We start from the raw sequence: 17,216 nt of genomic DNA, 5'->3' as shown, positions 1-17,216 counted from the left end.
TTGCACGAACCTGTTTATATAGCGGTGAGATCTTTATCTAGGCCTTCAAATTTTTCCTATAACAGCGTGGTATGTATTTGCCATACGAAATGCACGTTCCGAAATACACTACCTCACTCTTTTTTACGTGCGATAGAATGTACAGTTGTTAAAATGTGTGTTATCTGAGAAGGAAACAAATAGCAAACAAGAATTGCATTTTTTATTGATTTATCATGTCATAGTTACCAACCATGCTTCACCTACGTGATACCAGCATTAAACACACATGATTGTAGAGCGTTTCAAGAACGCTAAAGCACACAGGTTGAGGCCACAAAACTCCATCCGAGGGTCGCGGGTTCGAATCCCTCTTATCGAATACGCTCGCTCTTTCAGCCATAAGAGCATTATAATGTGATGGTCAATCCCATTATTCGTTGGTAAAAGAGCAGCCCAAGAGTTGGCGGTGGGTGGTATTGACTAGCTGCCTTCCCCCTAATCATTAGTACTAAGTTCAGGATGGTTAGCGCAGAGGCTCAAAACGAAAAAAACAAACAAAAATGTTTATTATGATTTATTAGAATAGTTTAAGGTATTGCAGAATGTTTGTTAAATCTCTTTCGGATTTTTTTGTTATTAGCTTTGTTAACTTTACTGACGTTTAGGACATCTAAGTTTGGATGACAGACGTTTAACAGCAATTTGGTAGACATTCTCTGATAATATATATTTTTTTCCTTTGCATGAGAACCGTCAGGAAATTTAGTTGAACGAGAAGAGAGCAAATCAAATTTTACCTCTGGGAAAGTCTCATAATAGACTTGACGGAGAAGAGGACGACAGCGAGAGCGTTGTGCACGCAAAATGCGTGCTAACGATTCGTCAATCTGCACACTAATACATTTTCACTGCCATCTTGCACCTGACTCACAACGTGATAACTTACAAAATTAAATTTTATCTTGTAGGGAACCTTTGTGATAAGCAGTCCGCATAAATTTTAAATATTATTTGTATGACGTACGAAGCTGCGAATGTTGAACAGCACGTGACGCTTTCCTATTCAAGTATTCCGTAGTGAAATGCCTTTTACAGTAAGCGCGCTTATAGCGGGCTGATGTGATAAACGGACAAAAGTTGCTTGTTTGAAAAAAAAAAAAAAAGAAGGAGAAGGGAATGTAGGAGCTTAGCTTAAGTGATGTATATTAAAAGATAAGTCTTTGAAATTTACATCAGACCAAAGTAGTTTTCTGTTTTCTAAACGTTATGTATTTTATTACTGGGTTAAACTTCACGGAAACGTTGGCCTTTAATGATGGACTTCAAAACTTGAGTGTGTTGTGGCATCGGTACGCCGTGTGTTTTGTTGAAAGTTGCGTTAAAAAAATACTGCATACTTATAAAACAGATAATATGTTTATGTGTGTAGCATTCGAAAAAAATGTTATAACTTCCATGGTATTTAAAAAAAAAACATTACGATATTATATACACATAAAACATGTTTATTTAAAAACAAAACATACATTTTATTTTTGTTAATGAAAGTAGTTTTTTTTTTTTACCAGAGGCACCGTTTGTTTGTTTTAGAATTTCGCGCAAAGCTACACGAGGGCCATCTGTGCTAGCCGTCTCTAATTTTGTAGTTTAAGATCAGAGGGAAGATCACCTCTTCCCTAGTGATCACCACCCACCGCCAACTCTTGGGCTACTCTTTTACTAACGTATAGCGGGATTGACCACCGCATTATCACGGCGGAAAGGGCGAGCATATTTGGTGTGAGAGGAATTCGAACCCGCGACCCTCGCATTACGAACCGACTGTCTTAACCATCTCGCCATGGCGGGCCAATAATAAGAAGTCACAAAAATGCTACAGCTTAATAAAATGAGTCCACTATTCATAATTTAAATAATAACGTTGGCAAATATTTATTTATCAAGTTTATTTCATTGGTACATTTTGATTCACCGCCTTTATCGACGTGTTTTATCATCTTTTGCCGTGCATAATATAATTCCTTTGGACTTTTAAATTATCGAATATCGAAATGCTTTGAATAATAAATACTAATGTGATAAGCTTAAAAGCGCAAATAACCACTAATACTGTATGTTTCAGTGAAACAAACAAATATTGTAGATTTACACAGCTCTGTAAAACAATATTATTGGAATAATAACAAAATCACTATTTACAAAGTTTCTTCCTGAGAACCTTGTAGAAAGGAACACTTTATATAAGAACTTTGTAGCACTAAGTATTCTATGTAAGAAGATTGTAGCAAGGAACACTTATTATAAATAGGTTTTAATATAACTGAGAAAAGTGTGTATGCAAATATATGGATACCCACTATAAATTCATCCACATTTATATACATGTATACTTGTAAATTTTGGAAACTTTGGAGAATTTCCAAAGCAACTTTCGTACAGGAAATGTTTTCCATATTTCACGGCCCCCCAGTGGCTCAGCGGTAAGTTTGCGGACTTACAACGCTAAAAACCGGGTTTCGATACCCGTGGTGGGCAAAGCACAGACAGCCCATTGTGTAGCTTTGTGCTTAATTCAAAACAACAACAACCATATTCCACTTCGAATATACAAGAGAAAAGAGCTTTAATCACACAGTCAGTAGCCTATTTTTCAATACATATAGGAAACAACTTTTACTAGTGTTATTACTATGTTTTCTTTAACAATTTTCCTAGATTTCATCTTTCAGTTTAGGCTCATACGACATAACCAAAGTGTCATCAGTAACATTAATAACGACTGAAACAGACAAAGCTGTTCTCGTTTCGGGTATATTTTTAAGAACTGCGTTGTTTTTTCACATTGAAAACACGTCACTATATGCACCAGAGAGGTTACTACAAATGGTGCGTTTTAGACATAAGCATTAGTAGTTGGCTAAACTCTTAACGCCATTGTGTAAGAGTTGTTAGTAAAATATCTTGTGAATACATGAAATTGTAAACAAAATCTCTTGTAAATTATAATGGACAAACAAATGATAATTAAGGGTGATTTGTTAAAGCTTAAGAAAAGCACTCTGAGTAATACTACAATAAGGAGGATTTACTACAATAAGGAGGATTTGTACGGTTATTAAATTAGCACAAAATGTTGTATATTGAAGTACTAGTCGATTTCGTGCGAAAAAACTACACAGGTCTGCCTTACTAAACGTAAGCTGTATTATTGTAAGCAATGTTTACAAGTTGCGTAAGATTCTTATATTATAAACGAATACCTTGAGTACTACGTATTATTATCTATAAGTTATATTCTATAGCTTATGAATTATTCAATCTTAGCACTAAGTGTATATCACACATGTATATGTTATTTTATCTTTGCATTGAGCTTGTATCACATGATGTGATGTTTCATTCAACATTTGCAGTATGTATTACATAAGTGATGTTTTACTCAATATTTGCAGTAAGTGTTACTCATGTGATGTTTTACTGAATCTTTGCAGTGAGTATACCTTACAGAAATAATGATCCGTTTAATCACTGTCTTTAGTTACACACACAGATAGATATTAATATGGCAAACAGTCCACTCATTGGTATAAGTTTTTTTTACGTATATGTGACTTGATACCATGTATAACCACTGTTGTGAGTTTATCCAATAGTTCGCATATTCATGGCGTACTGTTTTGTCATTGATGTACTTATTACATATAAAATGTAGCGACCAACCGTACACTGTTGCAAATTTCCCTTGTGAATCATATACAATCAATGTTTTAAGACTTGTAGTCAATTTCTGTCACACGTGTAATTGTTCATTATACGTTTTTACCGAGCTTGCCTTTGTATATTTCTCGAAATATGTTTAAAATGTATTTTGTATTACTGCACGACAGTTTAGTGAAACTTTGGTTGAGTTACGAGTCTGTTAAATGCGAACGTAATTTGCCAAGGTTAAATTGTACAAAAATGACAAATATTACAAAGCTAATCGATATTTGGTTCACTGGGCTCCCAGGGAAGCCTGAATCCATTTCTATAGCTTGTGCTTTTTTATCTCTAAACATAGTTAAATTTACAGCAAAGTTGCTTCCTTTAATCTTATAATTTGATAACGTATTTAAGTTATGAAGTAGAACGAAAACAGGATTCTATTAATGATGATGAACACGCAACCATATGTGATAGACCCAGTTTTGATATTTAGAAATAAGAAACCCCAAAGAGAGGCGATGCTATATGACGCCGTGTGAAACCAAAGCTACACGAGTTCATGTTTCGGCATATGTCTCCCAATTAAAATCTATAGAAATGCAGGTTAAGCATTCTTATCACATAAGACTTAGACGTCATCAGTAGGTCCACGAGGTGTTCATGAGATCAGCAACAAGAATTGCGAGTGAACTGCTAACAAATGATGAAGAAGATGGCCTTACATACCTTCTTTCTTCATCATCCTAGGTCGTCATCCAGCTTAAAGAAGTGGGGGTTGAGGCCAATCTTTATTTTTATCTTGCTTCAAAGAGGGAACGAGGTACACGGGATGACGGAAAACACCTGTATAGCAGCTGACGATCGTGTGTTAATAAGATGGTGGCTTACAGATAGACTGCAGAAACAGTGTCGACAGTGCTATAGTTCTAAAGCCTAACCACTAGTGACAACGTTTGGTCAACGTGAATGTATTACCTTGGTAATGTATGCCTCTTTTCTTATATTCTAAACACGATCTTACCGAGAACTTGATAGAATTGTTTCTTTTGCTATGATTAAGGAAAGTGTGGTATTTACAAACACCTTGGAAAGACTCCACATCCTGACAAGTCTCGCTCAAGTGCTTTCTTTCCCTGCAGCAATAGACCCCTCGTCCATCACTGTTTAAGCAGGGTGACTACAATGGACCAGTACATGGAGCATCGTTTGTGTTCCTCATCTCCAAATGTGGCGTTAATGGTTCGAGTAAATGGCTGGGGCAAACCAGCTTGGCAGCTCGTGCTCGTGAGTGACAAGTCAAAGTGTGAAAGACATGACATGTTTTCATAATGAAGTGTTATAAACCCACATCCCAGGTGAGAAGGGGGGGGCACATAATTTACACGGAGTGTACTTTTGGCTATATACTAGAACTCCGAATATTGAAAGTTAACCTCTGTGGCTCCAGGACTGTGTTTATCCATGCCATCAGCTTAAGATCTGTCCTTCAGAAACTGTGACGTCAGAAACCTTTCTGATCGCGAGTTTCAGAAACACGTTAAAATTCAGGCATTGTGTGCTTCATGTAGGTAAGTTAGAGTTTTCATTCTCGAATCCAACAGAATAACAACAAAACCTTTAACAATCCTAACTTGTTATCGTAGCTCTTCTAAGCCTATTGAAACTTCAAAAGCTCTTTCATTTCAGTGTAAAATATTTACAAAATGTAGATACATAAATATACACCAATAATGAGTGTTTAGGCTTAAACGTAACTATTTTTATAACTTAGTGTTTGTGGTAGAAATGATAGTTTGTTTTGGTGTGAAATAGTGTTTATATCTGCACTTCAGAGCCGTTTCAGTCTGATTAATAGTTAACACCATAACAGCTGCTGTTCCTGAAATTTGCTAATATGAATAGCGTCTCAACTTTTACTATGCCTATCGTATCCAAGCCGATACGATTGGTGTTGGGTGAAAACTCTCATCGGTAATGATTATAGAGGATAGAGTGTGTTTGACATATTGTTATACAATATCATTTAGTGTCACCTATACTTTCAATCCAACGTTGCAAATGAAGAAGCAAACCTAGTGACATTAAGATTTATGTTGTTGCTCTATTACTTGACAGGAACGCCAGAGAGATGGTGTTGATTACAACAATTGATTGTATTTACTGTTATTATTTTTATATGTTTAAGAGGCAACAGGGAAAATAAATCAGTACACACTACAAGCTTCGAAACCAGCACATACATTATCACTAGACAATGTGGCGTAAAGCCAGATTTTGAAGTGAACGTTTTTATTTTTAAAAGTTACGTATAGATAGATTCCATCCTACAGTAACTCAACTGTGAGCAGAACTAACTGTTTTTCTGTAGGTAAGAAATGTAACAGTATACCAACGAGAAAAAGATATACTTTAATATTGTGGTCCTGAAACGTTTTAAGCTCTCTTACCACATTTTGTTTGATTTTTTTTCTAAATTTATAAACCCTGGCCTAATTTTTGAAATCCTAAAACCTAGTAACAGAAATTCATATTTTTAACACTTACCCATTAATGCAAAGGATGCGATTGAAGAATACGTGGTTTCATTTTTGTCGCTTTTAGGGAAACTAAATGTTGGTGACTCTGTAGAAGTAGAGGGTGAGTCTATGAACGAGGAAAGTAGTAGTTTATTACGTGGTGAGCTCCGATAGAACTTATTACAAATTAATTATATTGTGTACCACCGATATTAGCTTCGTGTACCACCAGTTGTACGCATACCACAGTTTGAGAATCCTTGCTTTGAGGTGTAGTCAAGAAATTTGTCAATCATTCATGTTTTCTCGTTTGTTTACTCTTAAGCAAGAAGCTACACAACGGGCTAACTATGGTCTGCCCTCACGGGTATCGAAACCCAGTTTTTATTAATATAAGCCCGCAGATATACTGCTATGCTATTGGAGTGCAGAAATATTTAATATTGTTTTCTAGGTTTTTAGTATACCTCAGCTCATATATCACCCGTACAAAATATGTTGATTAGTTTGTTAACTCAGTTTTTGCAGTTAGAATATTTTATACGATAAGTACGAATCCTTCTCACGTACAGCGGTATACTTGTGGGATTACAGTACTGAAATTCAGGGTTCAATTCCTACGGTGGACACAGTATAGATAGACTGTTGTTCAACTTTTTTGTTTCACAAAACAACAACAATAATGAAATATGGACCATACGTGGACTTTGGTACGTTGATTTCTATCAGGTTTAGGAAATCGTTTTTGATGCAACAGATGGATCACTGTTGACGAATTATTATACTTTTACTTTACTTACATTGAGATGTAATTACTAATGTTGCCTACTGGTAAAAACAGGTTTGTTATGCTTTGTCAACATTATTTTAAATACTGCCTACAAACTATAGAAAATAAATGTGCAAATAAACCATTTAGAAAGAAGAATTGTTCATGTCTAATGACAAACTCTTAGGTTAGTATAATTATATATATGCGTTTTCTCATAGCAAAGCCACATTGAGCTATTCACCGAGTCCACCGAAGGGAATCGAATCCCAATCTTAGCGTTGTAAATCTGTAGACTTACCGCTGTACTAACAGAGGACATTGTATATACATTATTAAAGTTACGGCATGACGCAAAATGTTGAATTCTTATAGATGAAAAAAATTTCATAGAAAAATAAAAAATGCCATTCGTAATCTCATACAATGTTTCTATTATTTTCAACACTGCAAAAACTGCCACAAGTCTGAAGCTCTCATTCAATAGCTGACAGTAAGTGAAGTCGTGTAACTGTTTTAAACTTTAAAAGTATTATTCTTATGTGTTCGCTCACATTCAAGGTACAAAAAAAGATCTTTTAATTTACCGTTTAAATGTCACTCGTTTCTTTTATGAGCGTAGCAATGAGTTAGAAATTAGTGATTTTAGACTTGCAGAATTAAATGTATTTATATTTTTATCACAATAAAAATATAAAGTTAATACTTTTAAAAATGTATTATCATGCTTTCGCATCTGTATTGTTTATCTAAAGAAATGCATCATTAAAAATATAGAGTTAAGAGCGAGTTTTTAGATGTCGATATTGTACAACAAGTTAGGATTAAGGGAAAGCATTAAGTCTATGTTGTACAATAATGTAGGGCTGACAGTCAGCCTTTATTGACAGTATTCTATAATATCTTAGGGTTAAGAACAAGTTTTTAGATGTCGATATTGTACAACAAGTTAGGATTAAGGGAAAGCTTTAAGTATATGTTGTACAATAATGTAGGGCTGACAGTCAGCCTTTATTGACAGTATTCTATAATATCTTAGGGATAAGAGCAAGTCTTTATATTCCGATGTTATACGATAATGTACAGTTAACTACGAGCCTAAATGCCGATTTTTACAATTATTTAGGGTTAAGAGCAAGTGTTTTATATGTCTACATTATAAGTAGACCACAGACATAGCGCTGTGCCCCTGGAGGGCATACGATGAGGTATGATTACGAATAAGTTTTAAGCCTACTGTAGTAGATAATATTAGTTCATTTGTGATAAAGCTTTTTTTTCCTTCAGAGGAAGCTGTTTTAGGTTTTCGTTTATTACTTAATTATCGTGTAGAAGTGTCTATAACAGATGTTTCTTTCATGTCGCAGTGTTCTTGTTGAAAGATTCATTGTAGTTTTTCCTCAGATTGAACCACTGAAGGATTTTGAGTAATACAGTTGTGGAAAAAACAAACTTTAACAATACAAAGAAAATATAAGTGATTACATGCACCAACAACCTACCTTTCTATCTTGTTTCTAGTAGTTTGTAAATGTGTTTTGTGTTATTGTTTTGAGTTCTTATCGTTCTTTGATAACAACAAATGCTTATCTAACGTGTTTTATCCTTAGAGAAAATAAATTACGTTTTAAAGTTTTAGTTGTTTGTCTCTAATTTCTTTTTTTCTTTTTTGTTTAGCCAACTTCATTTCATCTTATGAAGAGACTTGAGGCCAACGACTCTGTACAAGTGTGGTGGCCAATGACTCCATTGTATGAGGTAGGACATGTGTGGTCAGTTGTCCATTACAAAAAGCATCCTGTGTGCTTAGACAGATTACCCAATGAAACGGTCATATATATATAAAAATTCATCATAAGGATACTGGATGAGTTGGACGACAGTCCCACATCGTAAAATCGTACAGACAGACAACAGGCAGTAATTGTAATTTTTAAGAAGAATAAACCACCATTGCTGTATTATAAGGATGAGGTCGCAGTTTACCTTGATAGAACAAATGAGAAAACGTTTCTTTAATATGACAACGATAATGGCTTACATTACAGAAACGAAAACGTGGGCTAAAGCCTCGCCATATTGAAAACGAGCTGCTGGTACAGCGATCCAATGTGACAATGTTAAACAATTCAAGAAATGATTCTCTATGAAAGGTTAACTTAACACAATATTGGATCAGCAACACAATAGTGTATACGCGTGAGAGAACGATTTATTCTAAGAATAATGGGACGACTTTATTTTATATAACAATACACAATAAATGGATCCAAAATTAATGTAACAAGACTGCAAATTTGTATAGATCTGTGTGTCTTAACATACAAATGGAATTAGACGATGGGGCCCCACTAATGGCACAGTTGGAGGACTTACACCGCTGTACACAAGGCTGCGGTACAGTGGTGGGCAGAGCACAGATAGCCCATTGTGTAGTTTTATGCTTAATCCCAAACAATCAATCGATAGACGATGGGTCATAGTGACGAGTCGAGACAGGTAGAACAAAGGTTCACATCACAAGAGTAACAACGTGTGTGTGTAACCGGTTGTTATGACGATACCGGTCAACTAGAACGATGGGCCACAGTAAGGGTTTGTCATTACAATATTGACAGTACTGGACATTGAGCACCAATCACCATATCGTGACAGACAAATGTGCACATATGTGATCCATTACGCTATGTCACAAAATTTTCTTGTTCCTGGGTAGAAAGTGTTATTTCCCAATTGCTTGTTTGTTTGTTTGTTTGTTTTCTTATAGCAAAGCCACATCAGGCTATCTGCTGAGCCCACCGAGGGGAATCGAACCCCTGATTTTAGCGTTGTAACTCCGGAGACTTACCGCTGTATTAGCGGGAAGTTTCCCAATTGCTTTTGTCTAAAGTAAATGGAAAAGACCTATTTTTCTCTTCAAACTTTGCTTTTGTGACCTGGGAGCGTGTAACGAAAACATGGTGGGAGACTATACTTGGTGGCTGATATGTGAAAGTGATTTACATTACAGTCGCAAATCTAGAAAAACTACTCAGGTCTAAACATATTTGTATAACTTTAGTATAAATACATGTAAATCTTAATTCATATGTTGTTTTATTCCGACCTTATGTAAATGAAAATGTGCAAATTTGCCCGTTTTTATATAGAAAATAGGTTAATTTCTAAATTTCATTATTTAGGTAACAAAAGCAAAGTTTGAAGGGAATAATGACCATTTTCTATACTTTTACAACATTAGCAATTAAGAAACAACACATACTATCCAGGAACAAAATTTGTGTTACATGGTGTTATCATAAAACTTGGCCTGTGATATACAGTCAAGAGTGGATACAAATTTGTTTCTACCACAACTATATACACTATGGACTGCTTCTCCTTTTCATTTATTACTAACGCAGGTTTGTATCTTGACATTTACGTACAAAACCTCTCACGTGCAATCTAGGTAGACGGTTCAGTTCATGATAAAAATTCTTCATTACACTTTCGACAAGAGAATCACTCAGTGGAGTACATACCTCTGTCACACAGCAATTTTCATGTTCGCCCCTCAAAAATACGAAAATGTGTTTTTATGTCCGTCGTTATCAACAAAAACGAACTATTTTTGGCAGAACGATGATGAATAATATTTTAAATAGGCTTACCAACTTTCAACAAAATTTGATCCTTTTTGTCTGGGTTATAGAGCAAAAATAATGTAAAAAAACCGATACTCTCGATAACAGATACGGTTTTCGTAACCTTGACCCTCCAAAAAATAATTACTTTTATGTTGGGTTATAGTCCAAGTATATACCAACTTTCGTATAAATTCACTCAGCCGTATTTGAGAAATATTGGTGACAATCACATACAAAGGTGAAAACAACCTTCGTACATCTGTGGTAGCGGAGGTTATGAGCACGTTTTATTACATCAGTTTAATAAGAATATTCTGACGTAAGAATCCTAAATCTGTAACAGATAACGGAACAGAAAATGTGTTCTATCATTAAGAATGTAGTACTGTTTTTAATGTTTTCTTCTATCGTTAAACAGTTGTACGTGTAAACATAGGCGGCGGAAGCTGTGTGTATGTGCCAAATCCTACTTTTGATGAGGTAACTAAGTATTCCTTTCAATGTATGACCATTTTCGAAAGTCACTATTTCAGTTTCAATTCTAACTGATATCAAATGTCCAACCCCTTTCAATTCAAATACGTTCAATCGCCTCTGCCAGTTGAGATAGATTTACAAGTTTCGTGAAATCTCTATCCTTGATTTGTGTCGCACAGAATAGCGTATTTGTTAAATATTTACCTGTTGGTGATTTCCACAGTGGAACAACGGTAAGATTACGGAGTTACAACGCTAAAATCCTAGGCTCGTTTCCCGCGCTAGGCACAGCAGATAATTCAACGTGGTTTAACTGGCTTTGCTGGTAACACGTAACACAACGTAATTCGTGCACTTAGAAGTTCCTTCTGATGACGCACCGTATTATGCGTCATCTTTCTTCTCTTTGGTTGTACTGTATAATTTGTATGCTTCAACATTCTGGGGGTTTAGTGAACTTATGGACTTGCATGCTGTTGATAAAGCATAATTTGGACTCTTGTACGATATAATTTATGAACTTGTGTATACTATTGATATACCGTGTATTCTGCACAGACGCACATGTTAGTGATACTTTGTACGATCGTACATATTTACACACTAATGTAGCTATTTGTACGGTTGTGAAAAGTAATGCAATGCGGATATCTGTAAAAACAGTATACTTGGCACACTTTAACATCATAATAATACAATGGTTTTACAACATAGTATGCTAACAATGCAGCGTGTCATAGATCATTCCACGTGGTGGTGATGAAAAGTCCGACAGACAAGAGCATTCACTGTTAACTCTTGTCTGACCGAACACTGCGATCACACTTTTATAACTTACCGTGAACCCTAAATAGCAAAGTGTAGTTACGAGACAACGGACCGCGAACTCTCGAATTCAAAGTCCGAGCACGCCAACCACCATTTGCACTCAGCTCACATGATTACAGACAAAAATATTAAACAATTGAAAAACTAGTGTTTATGGTCTCTTTGTTACATATGTTCTTCGATGTTATAGCGTTAAGTCCACTGACTTACAACCATAAATTTCAATTCCCTGCGGTAGACTCAGAAGACAGTCCAATGTGTAATGTGGCCTCGGTCTAAAAACAAACAAGTTGTTATTGCGGACGTGTAAGTTTCTGCTAGTTAAAAGTGCAATTGGTCTGCTTGTTTGTGGTTGAGCACAAGGCTATATAATGGGCTATTTGTGCACTGCCCGCCACCGGTATTAAAACACGATATTTAGCGGTATAAGTCCGCAGATATGTCGCTGTGCTACTGGGTAAACATTGCAATTAGACTCTAGGTTATGGAACAGAAACAGAAATGCGATTACAAAAAGAAATAATAGGAGGTCGCAAAAATTCTCTATAATTAATATTTTGTTTATAGGAAACAGTCTTGTTAAATTCGTTTACTATCGCCAGGCGGCTATTATCTAATTATAGTAACATCTTCGAATAGTTTGATAAATTGCATCTATTTTTGAAATCGTAGCATATTTCACAAGACATGTAGGAGTTTGATATCTGTTTTCACACCTAGTGATACATATAAAGAAAGCTTCATTATATTGCATTCTCTGTGATAGTCCTAGTTAAATGGGCGAGAGCTGATATAACATGAAATTGTAATTCTAACTTACAGCCATTTTGTGGAATTTAGTAGGATTTGTTTTAGTGTGCTGAAATATCACACCCAGCCAGGAAAAGAAATTTTTACACCTCAAAACTTACTGTGTGGAATCTGTGAAAACACCTGTTTTGCATCACAGGTTTGTGTTCCCCTTGGTTTTGTTTGTTTGTTTGTTTGTTTGGGAATTTCGCACAAAGCTACTCGAGGGCTATCTGTGCTAGCCGTCCCTAATTTAGCAGTGTACGACTAGAGGGAAGGCAGCTAGTCATCACCACCCACCGCCAACTCTTGGGCTACTCTTTTACCAACGAATAGTGGGATTAACCGTCACATTATACACCCTCACGGCTGGGAGGGCGAGCATGTTTTAGCGCAACGCGGGCGCGAACCCGCGACCCTCGGATTACGAGTCGCACGCCTTACGCGCTAGGCCATGCCGGGCCATTCCCCTTGGTAAGTGTACTGATTTGCAGCACTAAAATCTGGGGTCGATTCCTGCATTGGACAGTGAGAAGATAGTCAGTTCGTTTATCTTTGCACTGAGGAAACCATAACTGATATATCAGTTTGTACTGTGAATGCAAAGTTTAAGTCTTTGCTAAACTATCCCTTTATTAAATTATTTAATAATTACAACAACTGGTGAGCAATGAAGTCAATTGAAAGTTCAATGAATCGTCATTGATAGGGTAGAGCCTGATTTAGTGTATAGTATGCAATATTTTTGAACCCGCAGGTGAAGAGTTTGCGTTCCGTTATCGCAAAAAAAATAAAACCAACAACAAAAAACACGCTCTGCACTTTGGGGCCGATAGGTGCTGTTACCTTGCTAACATTTTTCTATTCTACCGGTCCAAAATTATAGTCGGTTGGCACAGATAGCATTCAAGTCGTTGGCTCACATATTTCCGAAAACAAACAAGTCGTTATCAGTCACAATATATACATATTTATGTATATATATAAGGACATTTCCCCCACTGCTTACCCTCCGTTGCTAGGGACATTTCTCATTGCTTACCCTCCGTTGCTAGGGATATACATATTTATATACATATACATATTTATGTATATATATAAGGATATTTCCCCCACTGCTTACCCCCCGTTGCTAGGGACATTTCCCCCACTGCTTACCTCAGTTGCCAAGGACATTAAACCCATTGCTTACCCCCATTGCTTGGGACATTTCTCACTGCTTACCCCCCGTTGCTAGGGGTATACATATTTATATACATATACATATTTATGTATATATATAAGGATATATATAAGGATATTTCCCCCCCACTGCTTACCTCAGTTGCCAAGGACATTAAACCCATTGCTTACCCCCATTGCTTGGGACATTTCTCACTGCTTACCCCCCGTTGCTAGGGGTATACATATTTATATACATATACATATTTATGTATATATGTTTTCTTCTAGTATGAATATTTCTTAGTGACAAAATGTAAAGATAAAACTTTCTTTAACGATAAAGAAATTAGTGTTTCAAAATGATTCAGAACATTAATTTTAATGTGCTACGACTGTGTGCTTTTCTTGTGTTTTAATATGCATATATAATAAAATAAACATTTGAACTAAAATATAAAAAAAATTAGTGAATTTTCCTTCGCCTATCTAAAAATAATAATGTGTTTTTAATATCATTCTTGCTTGCAATAATCAATGGTGTAAAAAAAAACTTGAAGCTACTTAACATGAATGAAACTCAGAAACCCACAAACAATACAAGCAATGTATTATCTGGAGGTTAGAGCGTTTGACTCTCAATCTACAGGTCATGGGTTCGAATCCCATCCTCAATCACGAGCGATCTTCAGCTGTGAGAGTTTTATAATGTGATGACTAACCACTGTATTCGACTAGAATAGCCTATAAGTTGACAGTGTTTACTAGCTGGCTTCCTCTAATCAACCTCTTTTAAATTATAAACGTCTGGTGCGGATAACCCTAGAATAGCTTTGCGCAAAATAGAACAAACACTACAAAGATTTAATTTTCAGTTTGTTGCTGGTCTGCAGTAACGTCTTCGAACATGAAGAACAATTTTACTGATGGTGTAGGCGTGTTTCATCAAGAGTGGCCTATAAATAGCGAAAACAGTTTTAACAATTTCGTAAAAGAAACGAAATTATTGTCAGCTCCTCAAAAACATGAAAGATTGAAATATTGTAAAACTTTAAACATGCAAATCTTTTAAAAGTTGCTTTTAAAACCATAAATCTACGCATGTTATTAACTGCTCTCTTTAATTACAAAAGTTAATAATTCGTAAAACAGTGTACGTTTCAAACTGCTCTTTTAACAACCTGAAAGGTAAACATGTGGTAGAGCTGTGTACATAGTTGACTGTTCCTGAATAACGTGAAAGGTAAACATGTGGGAGACTGTGTACATAGTTGACTGTTCCTGAATAACGTGAAAGGTAAACATGTGGCAGACTGTGTACATAGTTGACTGTTCCTGAATAACGTGAAAGGTAAACATGTGGCAGACTGTGTACATAGTTGACTGTTCCTGAATAATGTGAAAGGTAAGCATGTGGTAGAGCTGTGTACGTAGTTGACTGTTCCTGAATAACGTGAAAGGTAAGCATGTGGTAGAGCTGTGTACATAGTTGACTGTTCCTGAATAACGTGAAAGGTAAACATGTGGCAGAACTGTGTACATAGTTGACTGTTCCTGACGTGAAAGGTAAACATGTGGGAGACTGTGTACATAGTTGACTGTTCCTGAATAACGTGAAAGGTAAACATGTGGTAGAGCTGTGTACGAAGTTGACTGTTCCTGAATAACGTGAAAGGTAAACATGTGGCAGAACTGTGTACGTAGTTGACTGTTCCTGAATAATGTGAAAGGTAAACATGTGGTAGAGCTGTGTACATAGTTGACTGTTCCTGACGTGAAAGGTAAACATATGGCAGACTGTGTATTGTAAACATGTGGCAGAACTGACTGCTCCTGAACAACGAAACCTGTGTACATAGTTGACTGTTCCTGAATAACGAAATGACAAAAATAACGTATAATAAAGAAAAAGTTTTAAAGAAAAAGTTTTTCCGTTAATTTAAAGACAATAAACACTAATATCTTATAATGCTATATAATACAAATCAGTATTTTTTTCTGAAAACATTTTTACATACCAGTTAATGTACTTAGTTTATCATTAGAGCAACTTACCTTATTATCTGAGGATGGGCACCTTACTTTAGAGTAGAACGAATTTAAGAGATATTTCATAGTCTAATAAAACCAACAAAAAAATGTATTTTTTAACTGGTAATCATTATAACCATTTTTAGCATTTTATTTTTGGTTTCTAAACACGTATTGCTTATAGATATTTACATGTTAATCTATGTCGTTTAGGCTTGGTTCAACCACCAGTAAAACGAGACGTTACTCAACAGAACTACCAGTTCTGACGAAAGTAAACTGTGGGTTGAGAGTGAGTGATTTATTATATAAAAGTTAGTATAGTTATACACGTTTCCACTAGATGGCAGCCCTACTTAACTATGTGGACTAAAATGATTTATGTTTCAAGATGAACTTGCTGGTGTTAAAAAAAATGCCGTAAATTAGTTTGAAACACGCTACTGAGGAACGTTTTCATTAACAAAGGTGCTATGAGCCTAAAATAACTGAGATGTGGTAATGAAGTGAGGAAAGCGAAAAACAGTAATTCAATAAGATTTGATTTGAATTTCGCGCATAGCTACACGAGGGCTATCTACGCTAGCCGTCCCTAATTTACCAGTGTAAGACTAGAGAGAAGGCAGCTGGTCCTCACCACTCACTGCCAACTCTTGGGCTACTTTTTTACCAACAAATAGTGAGATTGACCGTCATATTATAAAGTCCCCACGGGTGACAGGGTAAACATGTTTGGTGTGACGGGGATTCAAACCCGTGACCCTCAAATTACGAGTCGAGTGCCTTAACCTCCTGGACATGCTGGGCCACACATGGTCTCTGTGTTTGTTATATATATTGTTTTAAATTTATAAAGGTATTCATTATATTTAATATATTTATTGTATTTAACTTATAAAGGTATTCATTATATTTAATATATTCATTGTTATTTAACTTATAAAGGTGTTCATTATATTTAATGTATTTATTGTTATTTAACTTATAAAGATGTTCATTATATTTAATATATTTATTGTTCTTATAAAGGTATTCATTATATTTAATATATTTATTGTTATTTAACTTATAAAGGTGTTCATTATATTTAATATATTCATTGTTATTTAACTTATAAAGGTGTTCATTATATTTAATATATTCATTGTTATTTAACTTATAAAGGTATTCATTATATTTAATATATTTATTGTTATTTAACTTATAAAGGTATTCATTATATTTAATATATTTATTGTTATTTAACTTATAAAGGTATTTATTATATTTAATATATTTATTGTTATTGTTACCCTCTGGTCATGCCGGACCATTTCAACAAGAATAACT

General features: G+C 35.3%; 2 long non-coding RNA genes across 13 annotated transcripts in view; one reads left to right on the top strand and one right to left on the bottom strand.

The window, feature by feature from the left end:
* LOC143228694 (uncharacterized) overlaps positions 1–16,149 on the bottom strand; it is a 38,030-nt gene extending 21,881 nt beyond the window's left edge. The window contains exons 1-2 of one of the 4 annotated variants that reach the window (XR_013015420.1): positions 15,912–16,149; positions 6,232–6,330 (exon numbers count right to left, since the gene is read on the bottom strand). This is a non-coding gene — a long non-coding RNA (uncharacterized LOC143228694). Of the gene's footprint in view, positions 1–4,413; positions 4,554–4,770; positions 4,849–6,231; positions 6,331–15,911 lie in introns of those variants that run through there. The other 3 variants (XR_013015421.1, XR_013015424.1, XR_013015422.1) reach the window with 3 other exon arrangements.
* Positions 4,743–17,216, top strand: part of LOC143228666 (uncharacterized) — a 47,496-nt gene continuing 35,022 nt past the window's right edge. For 8 of the 9 annotated variants that reach the window (XR_013015406.1, XR_013015404.1, XR_013015405.1 and 5 more), the window contains exons 1-2: positions 4,743–5,255; positions 8,650–8,730. This is a non-coding gene — a long non-coding RNA (uncharacterized LOC143228666). The remainder of the gene's footprint in view (positions 5,256–8,649; positions 8,731–17,216) is intronic. The other variant, XR_013015415.1, reaches the window with a different exon arrangement.

The sequence above is a fragment of the Tachypleus tridentatus genome, chromosome 1, assembly GCF_004210375.1.
Source record: "Tachypleus tridentatus isolate NWPU-2018 chromosome 1, ASM421037v1, whole genome shotgun sequence".
Taxonomy (NCBI): domain Eukaryota; kingdom Metazoa; phylum Arthropoda; class Merostomata; order Xiphosura; family Limulidae; genus Tachypleus; species Tachypleus tridentatus.
Note: the sequence above shows the minus strand (reverse complement) of the source record. Positions and strands in the feature narration are given on the sequence as shown.